The 8,168-nt window shown below is 45.8% G+C and overlaps 1 non-coding gene across 1 annotated transcript; it reads right to left on the reverse strand.

Annotated features, from left to right (window-relative positions):
• Window positions 1-1,481: 1,481 nt before the first annotated feature.
• TRNAD-GUC (transfer RNA aspartic acid (anticodon GUC)) lies at window positions 1,482-1,553 on the reverse strand. The gene has a single exon. It is a non-coding gene; the product is annotated as a tRNA-Asp (tRNA).
• Window positions 1,554-8,168: the final 6,615 nt, after the last annotated feature.

Raw genomic sequence — 8,168 nt, forward strand, 5'->3', positions numbered from 1 at the left:
TATAGTATGAGTGTAAGCATAACAGACCAAGACCCGCCGGCCTCCTTACGTATTCTGCAGATAGTTCGACTAATCTGAGGGTTTTTTTCATCCAAATACATTTGGTAATCTGGGATTATAGATCTGTAATTGTTCCCGGTGGGACTGGCAGGTATATAGGGCTAGGGGTATATAGATTGCTTGAAGAAATGGTCCGCCAAGGCCAAATTGTTTGAGGTAAGAATGTATACATTGTCACATGCTTTACATATAACAATGAGAGAGAAAGGGGGGATGTGAGTGCTTTATATACAGCATTCCAGGTTGAATTTCTTACTTTGTTTATTTATAGGATTAAAGCAGGGAGTCTCCGGAGCTGCGTTAATTTCAGCTCAGAGGACCCCTTGCTTCCCGAGATACCTCCATAGGGGGTGCCAGTACCTCTGCAGGTAGCTGCTCCGATGGACCTGTTGTGGGCTAACATAATGGCGGCTTTAAATGTCCGGTATCTTGCGAGCCAATAGGATGTCATCCCTTGTGGCTTCCTATTGGCCTGAATGGTGAGGGACATTTAAACATGAAGGAGATATCGCCACCCCCTTGAGAGATAAGTATCTCGGGGGGAAGGAGTCTCCGGAGCCGAAACTAAAATGGTTCAGCACTGGAGACCCCCTGCTTCAAATCTATAACTAAAACAGAAAAATAAACTGCACCCTGTAGTTCTGCTTTAAATGATAATTATTCTAATGTAATGATTAAATTACATTATAAGAATATTGTAAATCCATGCTGATTACATTTGAGTTCACGCTAAAATGAATATATACATATATTACATTATTGTGGCAAACTATTATTTCAATTAGTACACTATCATTATATTATAAATCCAGGTAAAATATTTAGACATTTCAATTTGAGTTATTAATACTAAAATAATTAGATTATAGTAATTCTAATGTCAATAGATATTACATTACAGTATTACAGTATTGCAGATCCAGTAAACATTCAGGTACCCAATACTTTTTAAGTTGGTTCACACCCAAAAAAGCATGAAACCCAATAATAAAGCAAATTAAAATAGATCTTAAAGACTAAGTGTACAATAGATTTAAAAAAATAGTATTTATCATTCATCCCTCCTGATATAATATCTAATTTGTGGGGGGAAAAAACACATTATATTTAGAAGGCTAAAAAGTAGCCTCTCATGTATCTTTTTGTTTGTTTAATTGTTTATTTCTAATATAAGCTATACACAGCTGTACTGCGGTTATGCCTATGGCATGTTCAAATTATCCGGACATGTTTATGTATGTATATTCAGGTTGACTGCAATAGAGGCTGTATTGTTAACTTAAATTGTCTATTTTACCATTGGCAATCTTATACCCATATGTATGATTATTGCTGTATTCTGTTATTTATCTTTTTTAATTTTTTAATTTTTAAAGTCAATAAAAAATATTTGAAACAAAAAAAAAAAAAAAAAAAGTAGCCTCCCCGTCGGGGAATTGAACCCCGGTCTCCCGCGTGACAGGCGGGGATACTGACCACTATACTAACGAGGATTGGCACAACATGGATCTTTCCACCAACAGTGTCTTTGATGTGTTTGTGTGCTGAGTCACTGTATTATGTGTGTTTAGTTGTGATATGTAACTATTGGTGCTGTTATGCAAACAAGCAGGACACAGCCATACAGTACAAATTAACACACATATATATATATATATTTATATATATATATATACACACGTAATAACACAAGCAGTACATTATATCAAAGATACTGTGATCAATAAATCTTAATTAGAAGAGTGTTATAAATAATTAAATCTTATACTTTGCATCCACAGCAGCAAGGCACTGTGGGGCGTGACTTTTTAATATATATATATATATATATGCAAATACAACTGTATGCTCATCTGCATGTCTTAGGCAGGTCTGCAACCCCACCTTTCACCATTATCACCCAGCATACAGCACTTCCACTGCAGCAAGGGATTCTGGGAAATGACATGCAAATGAGCACGCAGTGCCACTTTTTGCTTCAAAAACCATTTTTAACATGGTTCCCTATAGGCTTAAGCTTGCTGCATGGTCACAGCTTTGAGCACAGCCAGGGTTAAGGTGCATTCATATCCAAGGGTGCCTGGGAGGACGTTTCCCCCCAGGGCCAAGATCCTGGAAGCTGAACTGCGCACTGCTGGAAAGGGAGGAGATCATGGAGGAGCTGATAACAGCATACACAGCATGGAAAGAAGAAAAGGCCTGTTTCCCCAGCACTGCAGAGTGGTGGGAATTCACGAAGATAAGGATCCGCTGCTTCCTGCAGGCAAAGGGCAGACGCCTGGCGTGTGAGAGGAAGGGGGAGTTTGAGGGCCTGCAGCGCAAGCTGCAGTCCCTGCATGACCTCAAACGCTGCGGATGGAATGTGGATGACGACCTGGAGGAAACCAAGGAGAGCCTGCAAAAGCACTTTGAGGAGGATTCCAGACGAATCATCTTCCGTTCCAAGGTGGAGAACCTTGAGAGGGGGGAGAAATGCAATGTCTTCTTCTTCAAGAAACTCCACTCTGCCCACATGCCCCTGAGGGAGCTGCGAGACAAAGATGGCAACGTGCAGCAGGGGAAGGAGGAAGTCATGAAAGATTTCTATGAAGACGTCTACTCCCCAAAAGCATCAGACCGAGACCAGGCTGAGAAATTCCTGTCAGGGATTACAAACACCATCGACCCGGCAGGAAAAGCAGCCATGAACGCCCCCCTGACGCTGGAGGAGCTCCACGCTGCAACCAAATCCTTTAAGACGGGTAGGACGCCGAGCAGAGATGGTATCCCAGCTGAGTTATACATGAAGCTGTGGGACCTGATCGGCACGGACCTGCTCGAGCTTTACAGGGAAATGGAAGCAGAAGGTAGGATGCCCCCAACGCTGAGGGAAGGAATGCTGACGCTCTTGTACAAACGGAAGGGGGAGAGGTGCGACCTCAAGAACTGGCGTCCCATCTCGCTCCTGAACGCGGACTACAAGATCCTAGCAAAAGTCCTAGCGAACAGACTGAAGAAGGTCATTAGCCAGATCATCCACCCAGACCAGACGTGCGGCATCCCCGGACGCAGGATCGCAGACAGCTTCGCCCTAATCAGAGACGCAGTCCACTACATCAAAGACCGCCGTGTACACACGGTCCTGGTCACCCTTGATCAGGAGAAGGCCTTTGACCGTGTCTCCCATGATTTCATGGGCAGGGTGCTGCGTGAGTATGGGATGGGGGAGATGTTCTGTTCTTATGTTAACCTGATGTACCTTGACATTTGCAGTGTGGCGATCGTGAACGGATGGAAGACTAACCCCTTCCCTGTCCTCTCAGGGGTTAGGCAGGGCTGCCCTCTTTCACCTCTCCTTTTTGTCTGTTGTATAGAGCTCTTCGCCCAGTGCATCAGATGAGACGCAGAGATCAGAGGGATCGTTGTGCCAGGACCCCAGAGACGCGAAGTGAAGTGCTCGCTCTACATGGATGACGTCACCATCTTCTGCGCAGATAGCCGGTCGGTGAAGACCCTGGTCCAGACGTGCGAGGATTTCGGGAAAGCTGCAGGAGCAAAAGTCAACTGCGGGAAGTCAGAGACCAAGCTATTTGGGCTTTGGAACCTGGCTGCTGACCCCCTCCCCTTCCCCATCAGAGTAGGCCTCATCCAAATCCTTGGCGTCTGGTTTGGTGTGGGGAGCGAGGGCGCTGCCCTGAAGAGCTGGAACAAGAGGCTGAACAAGGTGAAGCAGAAGATCGGATTGTGGCGCCTCAGACCCCTCACCATTGAGGGGAAAAAGCTGGTGCTGCTGAACGAGATCCTTCCTGTCCTGCAGTACGTGGCCCAGGCATACCCGCCTTCGGTCAGAACCTGCCGGGAAATCTCCATGGCAGTGTTCCGCTTTGTCTGGGGGGCCAAGCTTGAGAGGGGCAAGCGCGAGGTGATGTACAAGGAGCCGCACAAGGGGGGCAGAGGAATGCCCGACATCCCCACTATGCTGCGCGCCTTCTTTGTAAGCAACTGTGTGCGGATCACCCTGAGAGATTTCGACAAAGACTACTCTGGCTACTCCATGTCCCGCCTCCTACTCCTGCCGCTCTGGAGAGCACTGGGGTGGGACAAGTGGGACAGCTCCATCCCTTACAGCTGGCGCACGCCCTGGTTCTACAAGGACGTGAAGAAGTTCGTGAGGCAGAACAATCTGGAGGGAGTAAAACCAGACCTGTGGAAGCCCAAGGTCATCTACAAAATGATCAGGGCTAAAGACATCATGGAATCGGTCCCAGGTCTCCACCCCAACACCTTTGGAACGGTGTGGAGGAATGTGGCATCGAAAAGACTAATGAACAAACACAAAGACATTGCTTGGCAGGCCATACACGGGGGACTCCCTGTGAATGTGGACAAGTACCAGAGCAAACTCAGCCTCGTGAGGCACTGCCCCAGGTGCAACCCAGTGGAGGAAAGCATCATGCACCTCTTCTGGAACTGCCCCTTTGCGCAGGCCTTGCTGCACGCGCTGGACACTGACTTAAAGGATTGTATACCGAGGAAGTGCGTCACGTACTACTCGGTGTTCCACGGACTTTTCACAGGAACACACACAGAGGACGCAATCGAAGCCGGTTGGCATCTAATGTGCTGTTTCAAGGACGTTTTACTATTCGCCAGGGAACGTTTGACCAAGGGGAAGAAGAGGATGTCGGTACAGGACTGTTGCAGGCTGCTCCACAGCCTGCTCAAGGACTATTCCATCTTTGACGTCCTGAGTAGGAGGACTAAACACCCCCCTCCCCACCCCCCCCTTACTCCCCCGCCCCAAAAGTTTTTCTGTGCAATAAAGTTAGAGATAATGTGTGTATGACATGTCATGTCTGTGGTGCGGTGCATACGTATAAATGCACTGCACCGCCGTGTTCGTCACAGTTTTTTTACTTTTGGGGAAACCATTAATAAAAATGTATGTGAGTTGTGTGGGATATGCACTGCGCCGTTGTTAACGTCGCGGTTTTTTTTCGTTTGGAAAATGATTTATGTACTGTTATAATCTTGTTGTAAAGATTCCCTGCATAATAAAAGAATTTCCAAAACAAAAAGCTGTGTAGCTGAGACTGTGTCCCCTTGGCCTTGAGTCATCGTCCCTTCGGGGACTAAAGACTCCTGCTGCTTTTGGGGGGGCACGCCATCTCGAGCTAAGAGGAGTGATCCTGAGCGAGCAGTTCTGAGTGAGCAGATGCGGAAGTGAGGGGCCGGCACCTTTGCCCTGGGACATCGCCTTTACTGGCTAAAGTCCCTTGCTGCTTTTGGGGTGCCGCACCTGAGCTTGGGAGAGCAGAGATGACGTCGCAAGCTGGAATGCGCAATTCCATTCGGTTCCTGATCGAGGAGACCGAGAGAAGTCGAGTGAACCTGCTGTTGATAGTGGAGAAGTTGCTGAAGCAATTGATCGGTCTGGACGCTGAGAGGATCTTCTGCCTTCAGGATTTCCCTGCACAGGGGATTTATGACCTGACCTGTCATCAAGAAGCGGATGTTTGGTGCACTTTTGAAAAATGCAAGGAGAAGTCTGGTGACCCGATCTACATGGCATCAAGGTAATTCCAAGTTTTATGCTGGAGGAGAGACCACTTGTACTTCACATGTACAATCCGTACACAAGGAAAGAGGAGATTGTGACTTTTTTGAAGCGATATTGTGAAATGATCAGAGGAGGTGAAGAACTTAAAAACCCGTATGGCATGTTCAATGGGAAGAGACGTTTCTGGGTACGGTTCAGACGGGATCCATCATGTGCGGGAGGAGTGACGCACCCACCGGCCATGTTCAATATCAGAGGGGACAGCGGTTTTTTGTTTTACCCGGGACAGCCTCTATATTGCAGGCATTGCCACACTTATGGACATACAAAGGAGGGTTGCACGAAAATGGGGATTGTGTGCCGTAATTGTGGGGAAGAGGGACATACTGCAGCCAACTGTGGAGTCCCTAAGAAATGCCATCTATGCGGAGAGGAAGGACACTTGGCATGGCAGTGCACAAAAAGGACATATGCCCAGGCAGCAAAAGGGGGCATTGTGCTAGAAGAAGAGGAAGAGACAGTGGAGGGTCTGGGAATTTGTGAGATGGAGAGTTCCCAAGAGGGAGGGCCTGATCCGGCTATAACAGCAATGTATGAGGAGGATTTAAGAAGGGAAGAAATGGTAGAGAGTGGCCCAATAGAGGGGGAGGTGGAAGTGGAAATAATGGACACGACCGGACCCAAGAAAGGGGCGCAAAAACGTAGTTTACAAAGTGACAATGATGTTTGTACAGTTGAAGGGGAGGGGAAGAGTGAGCTACGGCAAGATAGGGTGATGAAGTCAAAGTTTTGTGTTCTGGATTTGTCCAGTATTGACGGGAGTGGGGAAGAGGAACAGACCGTGAGTAAAGGAAAAGAGGGAAATAAGAAGTTAGATAGGGAAGCGCAAGAAACAGAGGAGAAGGCAGGCCCTGGTGGTGCGAGTGGAAAAGGCAGAGAGGGAAAGAGTAAGTGTAAAGGGTTTGTTAGTGGAAGCGAAAACGAGTCTTCGCAAGGGATAGAAACAAAGGAAGATAAGGATAGCCAGAGTAAAGTGGAGCCTAGAGAGAAGGGGGTAGAGGGTAAAGTTGGAAAAGTATTAGGGAAGGTAACCCTAAAAGAGAAAATGGAACATTTTGAGAACGCAGTGGGAGATGTTCTGTTTTGGGTGGGTATTTTCCGGAAGCAGCATGGGGGGAGTAGTGATGAACAGATAATAGAAAGATTGGAAAAATTGATGTACCAAAGAAAACAGCTGACAAAAGAGCAATATGAAGAATTAAAAAAGGAGCATGTACAGTGGGTTAAAATAAAAGAGGCTAGGGGAGAGGTTAGGGAGAAAGAGAGTAGTGAGAGTAAGAGCTCGTCCTCACAAAAAAGTCAGATAAGCGTGGAGGGGGAGGAGAGGGAGGGGTATGCAAAACAAGAGTTAAATAGAATAAACATGTGGGCAGGCAGCGTGATGGACAAGCATAGATTAGAATGGCTAAAGTCACAGCTTACCAAGACAGGGTTGGGTAGAGAGGAAGTAGGTAGAGTAAAAGATAATTGTATTACATATAATATCGAGTTTCAGTTAGAGAAGTTACTGGAACAAAAGAAATAATTAGATGTAAGGTTAAATGTTTTTGTACGCAAAGCCTTGTTGTAGGATGATTATATGTTCAGGAAGCTAAATTCTGAAAAGAAATAAGAGGATGTGCTATTAAGGGTTTAAAAGTCAAAAGTGATGTGTTTTTTGGCGGTGAGATTAATAGCGCTAGGTTGAGAGGTTGAGATGCTCGGATGACGACTTGGAATGTGTTGGTTTTTTGGGGCTTTCTTGAATGTTTTTTGCCTTTGTGTTGGTTTTGGTCTTAGCAATAATAGGAATGGATAGTGATGTGTTCTGTTTATTACTTTCTGTAAAGTGATACTTACTGGTTGTTAATAATGTGAATCGTTAAAAAAGGTTTGAAACTACCGCTTTGAGTTGTGTGAGTGGGAATGGAAGTGGGCGAATGCTTTTGCTTTTACGGAAAGGGAAAGAGCGTATTTATGAGGAAATGTTTTAGTTGTTTTTGGAGAAGTACTGTAGTACTGTCTGGGTCCCTTTACGTGGAGTTACCGGAGAGAAGAGGTGGGCCGGTGCTCCCCTTCACGGCGGGCGCCGTGGGGAAAAAGCATACGGAAATGCATGGAAGGGATGGATGGCTGGGAAGGAAGAATGGCGACAGAATGGGATGAAAGTGTGTGTAATTGTGTTTTGAACAGTAATATTCTGTGGGGGAAGGAAGGAGGAAGAAAATGTAAATATATTATGTTTTGGTGTCTTTCTAATGTTAGGTGACGTTTGTCACTATGGTGTGTTTTTTTCGTTTCCAAAAAAGTCTGTAAACTTAAAAAAGGTGTTGAATAATAAAAAAAAAAAAAAAAAGAAACAGTCTGTCTGTGGGTGGGTTTTCTGGGTATGCACCTTAACCCTGGCTGTGCTCAAAGCTGTGACCATGCAGCAAGCTTAAGCCTATAGGGAACCATGTTAAAAATGTTTTTTGAAGCAAAAAGTGGCACTGTGTGCTCATTTGCATGTCATTTCCCAGAATCCCTTGCT

The sequence above is a fragment of the Ascaphus truei genome, chromosome 14, assembly GCF_040206685.1.
Source record: "Ascaphus truei isolate aAscTru1 chromosome 14, aAscTru1.hap1, whole genome shotgun sequence".
Classification (NCBI taxonomy): domain Eukaryota; kingdom Metazoa; phylum Chordata; class Amphibia; order Anura; family Ascaphidae; genus Ascaphus; species Ascaphus truei.